Here is a 17,836-nt window from a genome sequence, read left to right on the forward strand (position 1 = left end):
CACAGCCTGCCCAGTACCGCTCTGTCTCTGGGCGTTCTGCTGATCACAAGGGAGCCAGGTAAGGAAGCTTGACGGCACCGGTTACAAGGCTAGCTCTACTGCAGAGACATAATTAAAACATACGCCCTCCCTATGGTTACCTTTAAATATAATGGACACACTTGAATAGAATCACTGTCATCTAAAAATATGCCTCTAAAAATAACTGCACTGGGAAAGGGATCCCTCCTTAGATTCACTTTTCCCTGTCAAACTTATAATTAGGGGACCTGGAAGGGTAACGCTGATTAGCCTACTACGTAATCCACAGACACACAGAAATTCTTGAGAGCCCTGTTACTTTAGTGGAAGGATGTGATAGCTTTGAAGGCATGCTCTTTGATTTATTATCTGTTAGGTAGACACCAAAGTACATAAAGAAAGAAGCTTGCTCCTGACAGTTACACATCCTTCAACTTTCATCTTCCAAAAAAAGTTATTGAGTGGGGGCTTCTTTCAACATGATTTTCCCTAAGCCTCCTGTTTACTAGGAGAGCTTCCCCGTAGTACTTAGGATTTACAACTTGGAAGGAACCACCAGCTGGAAATTCACAATTCCAAATATCAGTCCATTTTGGAGCCAAATGCAGCTATAGAAGTAGAATAGGTTAAACCATATGATTATCTTTGGAAACATAAACAAACACAGCAATTTCAAAGTACATTTACTTACACGGTCAAGTTAAAAAAACAAAGTTAGTGGGCTTCACTCACTTCCACACGCCATTGGAGGAATTCCATCTATTTTATTTAAAGAGTTATTACTTTGAGAGTTTTTAATGTGAGGATTTGTGAACTTCACAGGGCCAGGTGACAGGGAAGTGCCTCTGAGTGACAATGCTGCCCCTCTGTTTTCTCCACCGAATGGAGGATTTTCAGGTCCTCCTGGCACTTATAGGCAAGGTGAAGTTTAGAAAAAAGCAAATAAAAAAACAGTATGGTTTAATCCATTCTTCTTCTCCTGATATCAGTGTACTCAGCAGATCTCAGGGAAATCACCTGGTTCACGAGGGTAAGACTGGTTGGTAGTGCCTCTTGATAACAGAAATAATACAAAAACTAGAAGCATATTCTCCACCTAACATTTGTGAACCCATGGTCAAACCACTGCTCTGAGCAAAGCTGAGGATAGCTACAGAAATCAATGTTAGAAACCAACAACTGTGGAATAGAAAAAAAGTAAAATCCTTCAAGACTCCAGAACCACTGAGTTGTAAATATTCCTAAACCCAGGCTTAAAAAAACAAAGATGCCAGACCATATTATACTAAAATGGTCGTGTCATTTTTAGATGAAGCAATTAACATTCAACCACTCCATCTTGATCTATGTTTTCCCATGGGTAGACTTGAATAGACATCTCTATGTTCCTTCTTACAGACTTTTAGTGTCCAAAGAATGGCCTAATTTTGTATTTCTATCACCTAGTTCCTTTACCAGCTATTTCAAACATAGGAACAAGTAGTCTGAATTATTTTCCTCTCTGGAAATAGTTATAAGTTTATTTCACTACACATATATACAGTTTTTAAGGAGAAGTGGTGGGGGGGAATATTACATGTAATGAATTGGTCCATGAAATAAGATATAACACTGTTGTCTCTGAGAAAAACATAGAATATGCTAAAGGAAAATTTATTCATGACATTTGTTAAAGAATGTTTAGACAAACTTAATTCAAGACCTTGCAATAGGTGCAGGGATCACAGAAATGGATTTTATAGTAAGAGAGAGGGCTTAGGGTCAAGTCAGAATACAGCAAGGAAAAGTAGAAATTTTATAGCGAAGGAACTAGGTGGAGGGCAGGGGGGGGTCAGTGGATGAAAAATTACTAAGTGGGTAGGGTAATTCTTGATAACCTGGCCTAACAGGATACTTGCTAAAGGCAGGCCAGGGTGCTCAGTTATTATGTGGGAGGTAGTTAGGGGCGAGAACCCAATTAGATATGGAGGGTGATACAATCTTAAGGATAGGGGATTGGCTAAACCAACTTAGCAAGATTCTTGCTAAAAGACAAACATGGAAACCTTAAATTTAAGGCATGGTTGAGAAGAAGATTTAGATTCAGAGGAACCTGACAGAAGTTTAAGAATAGACTGTGTCAAATATAACAGGAAGGTACCCACTGGTGAGGACCCATTCTCCCTGTCCTTCAGGCTAAGCCCACGAGGGCACAGGTGGAATTACATTTATTTTTTGAAAGACAGAAGAGCAGTGAGGACCTCCATGCAGGGACTGAATAAACTTACTCGACCTTTTTTTCCCCATGCTTGTATTTGGGAATCATGAAGAATGTCTTTTCACAGTTTATTCAGCACATTTGCACACATTATTTCCTTTATTTTATTTTTTTCAGATTTATTTATTTATTTGTGAAAGAGAGAACAGTGGAGGGGTAGAGGGAGAGGAAAAGAGGGAATCTTGTGCCCAGCGAGGAGCTCGACACAGGGTTTAATCTCACCACCTCGAGATCATGACCTGAGGTGAAATCAAGAGTCAGATGCTTAAATGACTGAGCCACCCTGGCACCCCACACATTATTTCAGTTTTTTAAAGATTTCATCTATTTACTTGTCAGAGAGAGAGGGGGAGAGCACAAGCAGGGAAAGTGGTAGGCAGAAGGAGAAGCAGACTCTCTGCTGAGCAAGGGGCATGATGCAGGACTCAATCCCAGGACCCTGGGATCATGACCCTGAGCCAAAGGCAGTATCTTAACCAACGGAGCCACCCAGGTGTCCCAAGATTATTTTATTTAAAGTAAAGAGTATGATTATCATTTTAGAGATGAGAAAGTTGAGACTCAGAGGCTATGGTAACCATGGGGACATAGCAAGGACCCACCCAACTCAGAACTGTGCCTCCACTTTCTTGCCCCCCAGATGAGAGTCTGTTTCTGACAAGCATCCACACAATCATGGCTATGCCTTTTCTGCTAGATCATTCGGCTAGATCATTCCATTTTTCCTCTCAAAATCCACAAAAATAGACATTTGCTCAAGGAGTCCCTTTCAGTCATATTAAAATATCACCTCAAACTGAGCACAAAGTTTCCTTTGCTTCCCAATGATCAACTTAATAATATAATGGCCTTTGATGGAGATAGAAGTGATTTTACAACGTAAGGTTGTAAAGGCCATGGGACCTTTTAACCATGGGACCAACCAACCAGGAACTCACATATAGATGCAAGTACATTGCATTCAAGCTTTGAGAAAACTATTAGGTCATCGCGATGACCTAATAAATTCTGAGTCTGAGTGGACAAATCCCATGAGGTCCAAAACATCAAGGGAGCCACAGTGCCAACAGATTCAGGCGTCTGTGTGCAAAGAGTACTCCAAGAGGCAGTGCTTCTTCCCTCCTGGAGTAGCACACCTACAGATACTTTTTGTAAGTGCAGATCATAGACCCTTTGCCTCAAGTCCTCAAATACACCCAGACCCACAGAGCCAAATTTGCAGGGCAAGCTTCCGAAAATCTATAGTATTATAAAGCTCCCTGGGAGTGGGGAGGGCTTCCGATGCCTGCATCCAGTGACAGAATTTTCCCCACAGTAAGAGAGAGCCCGGGGAGAAATGCTCTGTCCCATAATGCCTACTTACAGCTCCAAATGCATGCCGGGCCCCTGTTGCCATGAGACACAGAGACGTAAAAGGGACCAAGAAAACCCACCAAAATGGCATAAAGACTACTTCAAAATGAAAACACCTGCACAAACAAGTAAGGGGGGAAAAAACCACCTTTAAACTTCCCTCGTTTCAACAGAATTTTCTGAAAATTCAGCCTCCTGGGCGAGGGGGGCCTAATCCTTAGCACCTAGAAAATGTGAGGATTCTGCAGCCATAAATCCTCCTCCAAGGAGCTTCCAGCCAGGAAGGAGAATGACCACCCACACAAGTACCTAGATGAGAAAATGTATAAATGTGTAGCGAGCCTTATCAGAACCTCCCATACTTCCCTACTGAAACTCTAACTACCAACACCTGGCCATTATGCTGATCTATAAAGTTTTACCCCTGGCGACTTGGAGCACTAGTCTTTCTGGAATGCTGCTGCATGCATGTGTAATACAATTTTCTCCTGTCGATTAAAATTAAACTTGATTCACTCGGACCCTGGTTGGTAGAAGAAAAGTTTTCCTGACAGACCTCCAACATCACCAAGTCATGGAACTGACCTTACTCATCAGCAAGATTTCCTATTATAAGAGAAAAATAAACCCCAATTTGTTTAAGTCACTAGTAGCTGGATTTTCAGCAACTTAAAGCAGAAAAGAGAGCTGTCAATTCACCCTGCTCATTTGTGTGAGCCCAGGCACAAGATAACTGCATCCTCCCGCCCCCAACCAACGTAACAGGAAAAGTCATAGTTCTGACTTCGACCTCAGAAGGATTACACAAGAAAGCACAGCAGCGTCTCCTCTGATCTGTTTCAACTCTTAACATATTTCACTCCATGAACTAATGCAGGTTAGTTTCTTATACTTGCTCCTTGAACAACCCATAGCAACGCTGATTGATCTGAAAAAATGGACAAGTGTAAAACACTGCCACGGTATGAAAAAACTCCTTTATCCAGCAGTGCCTGACTGCCTTCAGCTCAGGTCATGATCCTGGGGTCCTGGGATCAAGCCCTGTGTTGGGATCCCCGATTAGAGGGGAGTCTGCTCCTCCTTCTCCCTCTGCTCCTTCCTCCTTTTGTACTCTCTCTCTCTCTCTCTCAAATAAATAAAAATCTTAAAAAAAAAAAAAAGCCCTCCTTTCTCTAACTGTTCCTATTATGAAAGAAAATGTTCAGATATGGCAGGGGGAGCTATGTGTTTTCATGATTAAATGGCACTGTCCACCACAAAGTCCTCAGTGTGTTGGGGAAAGTTCAGAGCTAGGGGATGGTAAAGGGTGGATGGAAAAGCTAAAAGGAGTCTTTGGGCTGAATGGAGGTTTCTTCCAGAGTCCACAGGAGAGGAGGAGGCAAAGGTGGGAGTAGGCTGAGTTCTCAGTAAGTGGGTTGAAAGAAGCAGGATGAAAGGATGGGAAACAATGAGCACCACCCCCAGACCTGTATCCAAGTGGGAAGGGTTCATGAACTTCGAGAAATTAAACGGGAACTTGAACTACAAAGCCCAAACCTTTAAATTAACCTGGCAGTTGGCAAGACTAAAAGAATATTTTCGCATTATAGAAGCTGTGTGGAAATTATTTGAATCTTGGTATCTTCATCCACAGAGTAAAAGAATGGAAATAAGTGGGTTTTAAGATTCTCTTAGCTCTGAGATCTCCTAATTCTATAATTTGTCTTCGCAAGAGGATTCTGACCACAGCTGTTCAAGTTAAATCCATATTCCTTCCTCCAGCCTAAAAAAGAAAGTCCATAAGTTTGAAAAGGTAATTCTCAAATTATCCCCCAACAGAATAGCTAGTGCATTCATTTCTAGCCCAGTAATTGAGCCTCATAAATCAACAGGTTCAGTAACTCACTCTGTAACGTTTTTTTAAAGCACCCGCCACATATCAGACATGGGGGGTGCATTCAAGATGCAAAGAGAGATCAGATACAACATCTGTTCTCAAGTTACTCAGTTAGCTCAAGCCAACACATTTTCCAAAATCTATTCCAAGTATTGTTAAATAAATGAACGAATAATTATTGTAACTCTGTAATAATTATTCTAAGAGAAATAGACTCCCCTCTTACCAGCACCCTCTAAGGTTGGTATTGTAAAGAAAAGCATTCTTGTCATTTCTCTGGTTGGGCGTTCCCATCTTGGCACCCAGTTGCCAACAGTGAGAGTATGGGCCAATATTTGGTGACTATCAGAGCAGGGCACACCTACCCTTTCTCGATGCTTTCTTGCCCCAATTTAAGACTAAACAATAATAAAGGTTTAGGTAGTTCTCTTTGTTAAAGGGTTCAGGAAATATTTCCAAAACCTGACACAGTAGAGGAGTAATGGTGATGAATGGGATCAATTACTATACCACTGGCCACCTCACTCTCTTGAACTCCCAAAAGGAAGTGGCTCCTCTCCTAGTCCATTCAGAGATGTACTGCATGGATGGTTCATATTCTTTTCCAACTCTGTTTCTTCCTGCTGTTTTCACCCTTAAAGTTGCATCCCTAACTAGGGACCTAGAGTTATAGTCTGATCCCCTTCCCCAGGGTATCCCATACATCCTGACAAATAAGTAAGTTCCAGGACTCTGATCAATTTCTGTTTCTGGCAGATTTCACAATCTTAGGCACCCAATAAATAGCAAATTCTTTCTCCCAGGCATAATTTCTGCTGCTATACAAGTGAAAAAATGGTTTGCTAGCTCCACTCTAGGAAATGATGAGCCTGTGACCTTTGGACGTAGGTAGGCAGTAAAGGTAGGGAATCAGTAAAGTTTCCTTGTCTTAAAGTATCCATACATAACAGTAACAATAACCCCCCAAAAAAGAAATACAGTGGGCTAATTTCCTTCTATTGGCAGTGTGCATTTTTCCTTCTAACATTACTTTAAGAGTTAGTGCTTATGTTTTCCACTACACTAAGAATAGAGATGTACAATCTGATGTACAATCAGATATTGATAAACAGCCTGAGAAAAGAGTGACTCTCCTTGGTGAGATCAAGAACGTCTTCATAAACAATGTGATATTTAACTTGACATTTGAAGGAAGTTCACCAGGAACAGAGGTGGTATAAGGGTAGAAAAGCTTGAGGTCCTATTTCAGGCAAGGGGAAAATATGAGCAAGGCACAGAGGAGTGAATCTGCCTGGTACGTTGAAGACACTAGTAAAAGCTCGCCATTCTTAAGCTGTTTGGGGGAATCTTAGACTTGTTTCTCCTCCAGTCACTGCTCTAGGAAAGAATTCTGAAGGCCTATACTACTTTTTTTAAAAAATTATTATTATTTTTTTATTTGACAGACAGAGATCACAAGCAGACAGAGAAGCAGGCAGAGAGAGAGAGGGAAGCAGGCTCCCAGCTGAGCAGAGAGCCTGATGTGGGGCTCGATCCCAGAATCCTGGGATCATGACCTGAGCTGAAGGCAAAGGCTTTAACCCACTGAGCCACCCAGGTGCCCAGGCCTATATTACTTTTGAGAAATAGCAATAGGAGATGCTGAGCTGATCCCCAACTAACTTTATAAACATCCTCCTAGTGTTAAAGCTGTCTAGAGGATAACAGATGCAGAGTCAGGAAGAAAAGAACAAAGCCATGTGCAACACTCTGTCTGCATTCTATGTCCCAGATGAAAAACATAAAATCCAATTCCATCTGTCATTCCATGGCTTCTTAAAGCAAGTAATTCAATCTGATCCTTTTTTTCTCCCTCCAAGACACATTTAAATTGAAAAAAAGAAAGAAAGAAGAAAAGAAGGAAGGAAGGGAGGAAGGAAGAAAGAAAAGGAGGGAGGAAGGGAGGGAGAGGGGGTTACTCTGTAGGAAGGACAAGATCAAAGAGTCTACAACACAGCAAGATGGACGTAGAAGAGAGACTATGAGAAGTACCATAAGAAAAGTATAATCTAAGAAATGAGGGATAGTATCTAAATAGAGGAATCAGTGAAGGCCTCCTGAAGGAAGTAGCAAGCAAGGTCATGAAGGTTGGGTAGGAGTCTAACAGGTGATAATGTGAGGAGAAGGCAAACAGAGCAGAAGGAGTAGGATGCAGTGGGAAAACCCAAGGCATGTGTAGAGTTGTCCAGTAAAACTTTCTGGGATGATGGAAAAGCTCCATATCTGTACTGTCCAGTATGGTAGCCATTAGCTACATGAGGCCACTGAGTGCTTGAAACTTGGCTCGTGCAACTGAAGGACTGAACTTCTAATTTTATATAATTTTAATTATTTGAAGTTTAAGTAGCCAGTGTGGGAGGGGCGCCTGGGTGGCTCAGTGGGTTAAGTAGCCAGTGTGGGAATAAGCAAAGTCCATCAAATGAAAACAGTCCAAGGCTATTTACTCAGCGTCTGCTCTAACAAGGAAGTCAGCCACTATCAATTGTTCTGGCAGAGATTCAAAGGCAGGCAGAGGAAACTTTATAATCAAAGAAAGGGAAGGCTCCCAGTATGTCCTGATTGGAGGCTATTGGCACAGTGAAGCTGTAGGAAAACTAATTACAAGTGTGGCATCCTTTGTGATTGGTTAGTGATACATCTTTGGCTTTCTGTGATTGGTCCTAAGTTAGAAGTGGGGGCAAAACTCAGAGAAGCTGTCAGCTATGAGTCAAGTCCTAACCATTTGCAGGGATTATTACAGGCCTTATTGTCTGACTTCCTGTAGTGTTGCCAGTGATAGTGGTCTGACTTCCTAGAAGTTTCACTTATAGATAGCAGGCTAGCTTCTTGTGTTGGTGACTGTAGATCATGGGTTGGCTTTCTAGGCTTTTGTTGCAGATTGTGGGGCTTGAGTTCTACTTTAATAAATGGTCCATCCATTATCTGTATATTTGCTCTCTCATTGCTAGTGGCTAGTGGATACTGCATTGGACAGTGCAGTTCTATAGACAAAAGAAATCCAGTTTGGTGGAACTCAGGATGTGTTTCAGAAGACAGTAAGAAATAAAGCTAACAGAGGTAAGACCAGAATATGGAAACCAGTGTGCAAACATAAGGAATTTTTATTGGTTTCAATATGAGTAAAGTATCATGGAAAATTTGAGAGTGGGAAGCTACATGATCACAGTTTTGCTTTATCAGGATTAATCCAATTTTAATATGTAAAATGAAACTAAGAGGGAAACTTAGAAACAGGAGGACCAGGTCAGCATCCTGTAATAGTTCAGAGAAGGGAAAATGGCATTGCAGGATGCAGGGAAGGTAGATGGAAAATAACAGAGGTGAAAATAATCTGAATGTATAATATGAAGTTCTTGAAATCTGATTGGATATAAGGAATTAAAAAAAAAAAGATTTCCAAAGGACTTTTGAGCCCAGAGTAGAAGATTATAGCTCTTTTAAGGACTAAGGAAGTAAGGAAATAGCGAGGTCGGAGGATGGAGCACAGGGAGGGTAAATAATGAGCATGGGTTTCAGACTAGTAAACCTCAGACTGAAAACCAAGAAAAAATAGGGAAAACAAATCAGAAGGAACCAAAAGAAAATATGCCTTCTTGTAAACAAGAGAGAGAACCCAAGAAAGATTAATAAAAGGATATGCCAATCCTAAATTATTTCATTAAGTAAATAATTATGCATTCACTTCAAATCCATAAGTTATGCTTGAGAGACAGTTTTCAGATGATCACAGTTATATTGGAAGAATTCTGTTCAACATAAGCAATAATAACAGATGTCATTTTTTTTAAGAAAAAAAACCTGATTTTGCTCTCTGCTCTGCTTGAGCTCTATTAGTTAATTAAAATAAATGAATTTAACAAAGGTCCTTAGTAACATGCCACATTATTGATTAATAAAGTCTTTATAAAAAGAGGTTGCACACTCTTTTCAAGAGATTTTAATTAAAGAAATATGCACTGGCTTCACAAAAGGAAAGATCGACTGCTCATCAAGGCTTTGGGATCAACTAGCATCTCCCCTTCTTGGTTAATTAGTCCAACTTGGTTCACAGCAACTTTCTTTTCTCATCTCATTGTATTCTTTATCTTGGTATTTTTTTTTTAAAGATTTATTTATTTATCTATTTATTTGACCTAAAGAGAGATCACAAGCAGGGGAAGCAGGAGAGGAAGAAGCAGACTCCCCACTGAGCAGGGAGCTGGACATAGGCCTCAATCCCAGGACCCTGGGATCATGATCTGAGCCAAAGGTAGATGCTTAACCGACTGAGCCACCCAGGCACCACATATCTTGGTACTTCTGTTTCAAAAGGTTCACATTCAAGTGTATCAGCTCCCTGTTTAGCTGACACCCAAGCAATCGGGACCCTTCCTACTGCTGCCCCCCACCCCACCACCACCAACCATAGCTATCGTCTTTCCAACACCTTCAAACATCTCAAGTGGAAACTGATCAATGACAGACCAGAATGCTCTAAGACAACTGGTAAGATTGAGAAAGATGTCCCATTCCAAGTGGCCGTTCTTGTGTGAGATGGCACAAGGCAGAGACTCTTGCTTGATTCAGTGCTACCTATGAGGTTCCTGATACAGTGTGTTCCCTCAAACCACTTTTGCTTAATGAACTATTAAAAAGAAACAGAAAGAAAAAAAGGCTATAAAACAGGGTGAAAAACCCATGTAGGCTACAGATCCTCAAAGATCATTGCCTTGTTCAGTTATTCAAGTATTTGCTGGGTACCCACACAGGTCAGAGAGTATGCGATATCCAGGTGCCTGATATACAGTGATGAATATTCTCTAGCCCCACCCTCCATAAATGCATTAATTTAAAGTCTGTGTCATCTATGGTTTCATGCAAAATTGATGATATATCATGCTTAATTCCTGTTCTGCTTAATGCATAGCACTGCCTCAATAAAGTATTTAAAAATCTTTATTGGAAATAAATAGTGCTGAAGGATACCACTGTCATTTCCCAAAAATGTCTGACCCTTCCTGTTTTCCAGATCTCTCACTCAGTGGTTTTTACAAGATTTGATCAAAAAGGTGACATCACAGGTCAGATATTTTATTATCAGAAAGTAAAGGCACCAGTTTAGAGAACATGTCTTCCAATAGGCTCATAACAAAATCCAAACAAGCTAAAAATGTAATGGAAATTCCTCTTCTCGCTAATCCTCCAAGTGAATCTTTGGAGACCAGACATATAATTTCACTAATAAAATAAGTTTTCCAGCATGATTTCCTCCAACTTCTCTCCTTAAGTCAAGATCCTCTCCAAAAACAAACCAAAAGAAAAACTGAATATTTAATCAATTGTTATCAAAAACACATACTTCAAGAGAAGTAATTAAGATATCCTGATAATAAATGCAGAATAATAAAATTGGGGTCATTTATCTTTGGTTGCTTTTCTTTCTACATCCTGAATAATTCACTGATAGCAAAGCACTCATAAACAGGATTTGGTTTGAATCTGTCACCACACATTTTCTGAGCAATTTCAGTTATCCCTGGGTATAATATATGCTAATCTGGAGTTGAATACAGCCTCAGGTATTATAACATTTGTGTTCTCAGCCTGAAGGAAAGGCATTAATTAACCACAGTTCTGATTCTCCAAGCCAAAATAGAATATCACTGCTGTGGTGATCCCGAAAACAGTAGTCCTATCTGAACATTTTCAAACTTCCAAAGGAGGTTCTAAAATTGGATACCATTATGAAGGCAATGACCCACAACCTTCCTCAGTGGTAAATTCTCTCCCTGGGATTTTTGCCAACCTGGCAAAAAAGATCAATACAATATTCAGATAGATTTATTTCCAATAGACAAATAACTCACATATGGGAAAGTCACTTAATGCAATTCTGAGCTTTCAGACTCCTCCACATCATTCTGCTCCCATGATTGCATTTCTTGGAAGCAGGACAGGACTTCAGGGAACTCTCCGAAGCCCTTGGATGCCCCTTCTATGCTGTGATCTACCCTTCTCAGTGCTCTGTGTCAACCCTCCTTGAAATCCCATCATATGAATGGATGCTTATCTATCCCCTTGGGAATGAGGTCAGCACTTTCAGGAAGGAGCAGGCCCGGTAAGGCCAAGAGAAGTGGATGTTGGGTTCCTTCTCGTTTCAAAGAGACTATCTATCAGGCGGTTTTTGGCAAGCAAAACAACCCAACTCGGATAATATGGGGAGAAAGGAGATTTAATCAAAACACTCCACAGGACTGAGGAGACCAGAAAACCAGGCCTGGAAGAGATACAAATAGAAAATACAACCTTTCTTGCATAGGAATGAATCATCATGAAAATAGCAATGAGGGTATTGGAGAAGCAGCCCTCCACACTCTCCACACTCCCCACCACCGTTACAGGCTCCTAATATGGGCCCTGATTCCTCTTGGCTGCACTCAGTATTGTGATCCCAAGCCATGAGGGCTCTCATACCCGGAAGTCCCAGAGAAGCAGGACAGTGACAGCATATGAGCCCCAGGTGAGGCACAGGAGAGCCATTCAAATGAAAACAGACATAATGACAAGAACAGAACTGATGCTGTCAAAAATCAAATGAAGTCCAAGACACAATGAACAAAGGCTGTTTATTCACAAGTTTGCAGCAAAGGAACCAGCTCTGTCCTCATTGTTTTGTCTCAGTAAGGGTAAAAGAGCGTCTGAAGGAGAGTAGGCTTTATCAAGTGAAAATAGCAAATACTGAGAGCATGTTCAATTGGGAAGCATTCTATTAAGGTGGGATTTTTGGAAGTGGGGAGATTTTCTAGTTGGTCTTCAGGCACATGTGATGGTCTTTGGTTGGCTGCAAGGGGACCACAGACATTTAAAAAAAAAAAAAAGGGGGATTGTCCAATGTCAGGATCAGAGAGTTTCTGTGCTGACTTTTAAGAAACAAGAGTGGGTCCAGGGAATCAAGGGGGTGCTTTGAACGCAATGGTCCTCGTGACAAGGTGACTGCCAGGACAGGCAGTTTCTCAAAGTTTCAGAAAGAAACTGGGTCAGGAACCAAGGGTGTCCTCATGTAGCACAAACAGAACTAGAGGAAGCAGGTGCTGGGCGGCACTGACAATTATTTTATGGCAGCTGTCTGCCACCTCAGCTGGATCTTACTCCAGCCATAGAGGCAGCAGTTCTCCTCAGAAAAATATCTTTATCCTCTGTGTCTTGCCTTGGTTTCCATATACTCCTACTACAAGAGTCTTATCACTTGGGATCATGGGCCTTGTCCTTATGTTTTCCTCAATGCAGTCAGATGCTAAGAACGCTTTGACATGGAAGTAAGGATGCTACACAAAACATGGGTTAGAGACTGTGTGTTTGTATCTTCCCCCTCCAAAAAAAAAAAAAAATTCTTAGGTTGAAACCCTAACCCCAGTGGGATGGTATTAAGAGGTATAACTTTGGGACATAATTAGGATTAGATGAGTTCACCTTAAAAGAGTCATGAGAGCCTGCTTCCTCTTTGCACTCTGCCAAGTGAGGACACGGGGAGAGGAGATGTCAACAGTCTGTGAGTCTGGAAGGGGTCTCACCAGAGCTCGACCACACTGCACCCAGACCTTGGACTTCCAGTCTCCAGAACTGTGCAAAATAAATTTCTGTTGTTTGCAAGCCACACAGTCTACGGTATTTCTGTTACAGCATCCCAGATGGACAAAGACAACATATTTGGACTAACACATTACTAAAGCTACCACTAAAAGGATAAAAGACACCAGGCGGTCCCTGTTACTGATCCAATTATACAAAATTACAGAATTGTTCTTCAAAATGGCCCAGGGAGACTGAAATCTTTCAAGGTAATAGTTGACCCTCTATCATCTCTTCCAGTACTACTATATGTGTATGTGTGTTGTATATGCATGCACACACACACACAGAAGTTGAGGATCAAGTTTAGAATGGGTAGAAAGAAAGAAAAAAAAAACAAAAAACAAGAGCTCTTTGGAAAATAACTGGAAAAAAAGGCTGTGCTGTCTACATAGCCTGATGAAAATTTTATGTAAATATACATACTTGGTTCCTATTTAGCTTTCAGTAATGACCATTACCTTTAACATTCCATTAGCTTTTTGTCATATTCCTTAAGAAATTTCCCAGTCAACATTCTCATGCATAATTTATCTTGAATGCTGACACCAACCTCTTTGATTAAGTGTCTCCTACAAATACAAAAAAAAAAGAAAAAAAAGATATGTAAAATTGTTCAATCTGTCTGCTTCTGTAAATTAATTTAAACTTCTGGAGAAAAGAAGTATCCTAATACAATGCTTATCACACTGAGAGTTTTAAATAAATATGAAATATCACTGTGTATGAGACACCCACATGTTTGAGAGAAAGCACCAACAAAACCGCCTATCAATTCAGAAGGATTTAACATACAGTTTGAATGGCATGTATGTATTTTCTCTGATATTTTCTGAAAATGTAGAAGAGAGTGTTAATTTTTCCAAATACGTTTTCTTTTGCTTCCCAGCAAAAGTGAGCTTGAACAAAGCAGCTTTCCATCTTCTCCTTTATTAAATTCACATCTGTACCCAAATTGTCCCTCTCATTTGGAGTTTCGGTGTTCCGATTATTGTTGCCTTTTCTTTGTTGTTTTGCAATTGCATAATGTGGTGGTTGCCTTGGTAATAGAAAAGTGGGCTCAAACCTTTTCAAATCATAACCATCTCTATTCCATGTTATTTATCGGATTTTTTTCAGGTATATTCTCCTTTCTATTTTTTTTTTCTCTTTATGAATTTAAAGTTACTCCTTCCTTTGTCATCCTGATTTCCATTTCCTAAATACCTCTCAAACTGCCAGTATTTCTTACCTATTCTATTCAAATGGAAAATCAAGCTCATGATTTTATATGCAATTGAAAAATAGACATTTGCATTCGCATTTCAATCAGTATTGTGACTGAGCACCACATTCCACGTCACGCGTGTGCACACAGCCATTCACAGGTACCTTGTCTGTGAGTTACCCTGCTGCATGGTCTATGGTCTGGGGTGGAGGGCAATTGAGAATGGAGGAGTTGGGGAACACTTGTTAAAACATTCCATGGAGTCCTCAGCCAGCTTCCTTCTGTAAGTAGGCAAGGTTGCTGAAAGCCACAGACCTCTGCTCTTAGCTGCTGTGTGACTGGAAGAAAGACTCCTGCAGTGGCTATTCAAAGCTCTCTTTTTCTCATGGGTGGCTGTGGAAAGAGGCTGCACCTTAAATAGAAAGCAGTAAAATCCCTCAAGTGTAAAGAGACACCGGGTTCTGATCTGCAGCCCCAGCTTGAGCACTTAAGAGCAGGAATGGCCCAGAAGCACACTAATGGTTCGTGATTATCAGCATACCACACCTATGGAATTATAAAATTTCAATGAAGAAGAAACTTGGGGAAATTTTGTCCAAGACTTCTGTCCGTAGATCCCCAAACTTCCATAGAGTAACTGGGAACTGAGCTAATGGATCACTCCAATCGTATGTGAAATGCAGGCTGCATGTATGTGTTTTTCTGAAGAGAGAAGCTGGGGCTTTTTTCCACATTCTTATAGAGGCCTGTGATAAGCATAGCATATGCCACAGCTTGCATAGGACAGTCACGTTTATGCCCATGTCCTGGCATAATTATTAATAATGTTCCATTTCACTTTCAAAAAATAGTTGAAAAATTGTATGGTCTCTCCACTAATTTGGTCCAACCCTCCACTTCTGCACAAAAATTCTGGTACTATTATATACTTGAAAGTTGCTGTGAGAACGAATCTTTAAATTTCTGACCGCACATACATGATAACTGTGTGAGGTGATGGATGTTAACTAGCCTCGTCATGGTGATCATTGTGCAATAATATGGGTGTATCAAATCATTGCATTGTTCATTTTAATCCTCCACAATGTTGTTGTCAATTATATCTCAGTAAAGCTAGGGGAAAGTGATTAATTCTGAGAAATAATCATTTCCACTAGCAGAGTATATTCGGAATCAAATTTCCCTGCTGATGTCAAGAATTGGCTTTGGTTATGGTTACTAATGTATTTTGAAAAGGAAATCTCATCTGTATACCATCTTGGATATTTCTTAGTACTTTCTCAAGATTTCTGGAAAAAATCAGCTATCCAATGATGTCATTCCCCTACTTCAAATCTTTCACTTGTTCTCCAAAGTTTAGGAAGCTAACTCTAAATTCCCTTTTTAAATACGAAGGCCCTTTATGACCTCTCCAGCTTCATTTCTTGCCGTTCCTGACCCACACTCTTCAAGGCAATCATTCCCAACACGGGATTTCCCAACCACACTGCTCTTCCAGGCCTCTCTTGCTTACAAAGGATGTCACTGCTATTCTGAGTCCCCTTCTTCCACTTTTTCTTTCATCACAAGTGTCCCCTCCTCTAGTGAACTCTCCTCTACTCTCCAGTGAATGAGCTACTTCATTTTTATATTTGAATAGCACTTCTCACAGAAAATCATAATGTTTACTATTAAAACCATCAGATACTTGTCTGTCTTGATAAAATAGACTATAAATTTCTGGGGAAACTGTTCCTTGTGATATTCCCAGCATCTAAGACATTGCTCTTAAATGTGAGTTGAAAAAGTGAATGTATATATTTTGACCAAACAGATTAAGAGGAATGCAGGGTAACTGTGGGGAATAACAGGGGAAGCAAACCAGGTATGAGACAAGATGGACTGTGGAGATAGGACAGGAGAACGCTAAGAATTTCTATTCTAGGAAAGATAGGATATGAGCTAGCCTATTTTCACATATATCACACATGATCACAATTATAAGGAAGCATATTTGAAGGGATGTGCTAGAATTCTGTCAGAAGAGTATCCTTGAACAACACGAAGAAATATTTTTGCCATAATGGTGACTCTACAAAGACTTCCTTAATACATTTTTTAAATGTTATCCCTAGAAATTTTAAAAATTAGATGAAAAACCATCTTGTTCGGGAGTTTGGGTAAATGTGTGAGATGGTCTTCTAGGGTCTCACAGGATTTAGAGTTGCAAATATCAGTGAGTCCACCTACCTGAGTGAGGACAACACAATGGTGAAGAGTCCAGACTTTGGGTCTAAGAGAGCTGTTTAATCCTAGTTTCACTACTTATTTCTTACTTACTACTTTAATACTTACTAGCTATACGGCTTTTGTTATCATCAGCATTACTGTCTCATGTATAAGGAAGCTGTGGTCCTGAGAGACACAGTGACATAGCTAGGGTCATATAACCAGGAAGTAGTCAAGCTAGGACTAGAATCAGATATTCGGATGTGCAATCCACTCTGTCTATGACATGGGGGCTAGGAACTAAATGAACCAAATACTGCCTAGTTCTTATACTGATGGTATGGCAGCACATAGAATGAAAAACTGCATTAGGAATTCAAAAACTGGAGTCACGTAAACCTGTAACTTTTATTAATGAAAGGATTAAAGTTTCATTTTTATTAGCCTAAATTTTAATTACAAAAACTAAACACTTTTCTTGCGGTAGGCTATTTGAAGCCCTCCTTTGTAGCCCCCAAAGCTTTCACGTTGCTTTCTTATTTAAAGTTAGGACTTTTAGGGGTGCCTCGGTGACACAGTCATTTGGACAACTGACTTGTGGTTTCCAGTCGGGTTGTGATCACAGGGTGGCGGGATCTCAGGATCGAGCCCAGCGTCAGGCTCCATGATCAAGTAGGCATCTGCCTCTCCCTCTGCTTCTGCCCCTTCTTCCACTCATGCTCTCTTTCCCTCTCTCTCAAACACTCTAAAATAAATAGACAAATCTTAAAAAAAAAAAAAGTTAGGACTTTTTAAGGCAATTGAAAATTTGGCATTACAACCTCCAAAAAAGAACTGAAAATTTTTTGGCTTTCCAAAGTTTATTGCCTGCAAAAAGCTTTATATCTATTATTTAGAAAAAGCTGATTGATGGAGTGTTTTTGCTTCCACCTAGACGCTTGATGTCAAATAGATCGAGGGAAAGCCATGTGACTATAGTTCGTACACTATGCTTAGGAGACATGTATGTTTTGTTAGACAGCTGGAGGCCCAGAGCTAGAAGGTTTAATGTTTAATATTTTTCTTTTGCTGAATACATTTGGGAAGTGATTTTTAGCCATCTTTCCCAATCTCATTTTTTTACTTTGTAAATTTTTTTCTAGAATAAAATGGAGCTAAAATTTTGTTATAAGATGGAAACTCAAAAGATTATAAATAAAAAATCATAAGGATTCATGGACTCATCACTCCATTTATATTTATAGAATTCATGTGTCTCTAGCATTTT

The 17,836-nt window shown here is 40.2% G+C and overlaps 1 long non-coding RNA gene across 1 annotated transcript in view; it reads right to left on the reverse strand.

Moving 5' to 3' along the window:
• Positions 1 to 5,191: 5,191 nt before the first annotated feature.
• Positions 5,192 to 17,836, reverse strand: part of LOC309848597 — a 244,896-nt gene continuing 232,251 nt past the window's right edge. The window contains exons 4-5 of the long non-coding RNA XR_014303157.1: positions 13,616 to 13,726; positions 5,192 to 5,393 (exon numbers count right to left, since the gene is read on the reverse strand). This is a non-coding gene — a long non-coding RNA (uncharacterized lncRNA). The remainder of the gene's footprint in view (positions 5,394 to 13,615; positions 13,727 to 17,836) is intronic.

Source organism: Mustela nivalis (genome assembly GCF_964662115.1).
Source record: "Mustela nivalis genome assembly, chromosome: 15".
Classification (NCBI taxonomy): domain Eukaryota; kingdom Metazoa; phylum Chordata; class Mammalia; order Carnivora; family Mustelidae; genus Mustela; species Mustela nivalis.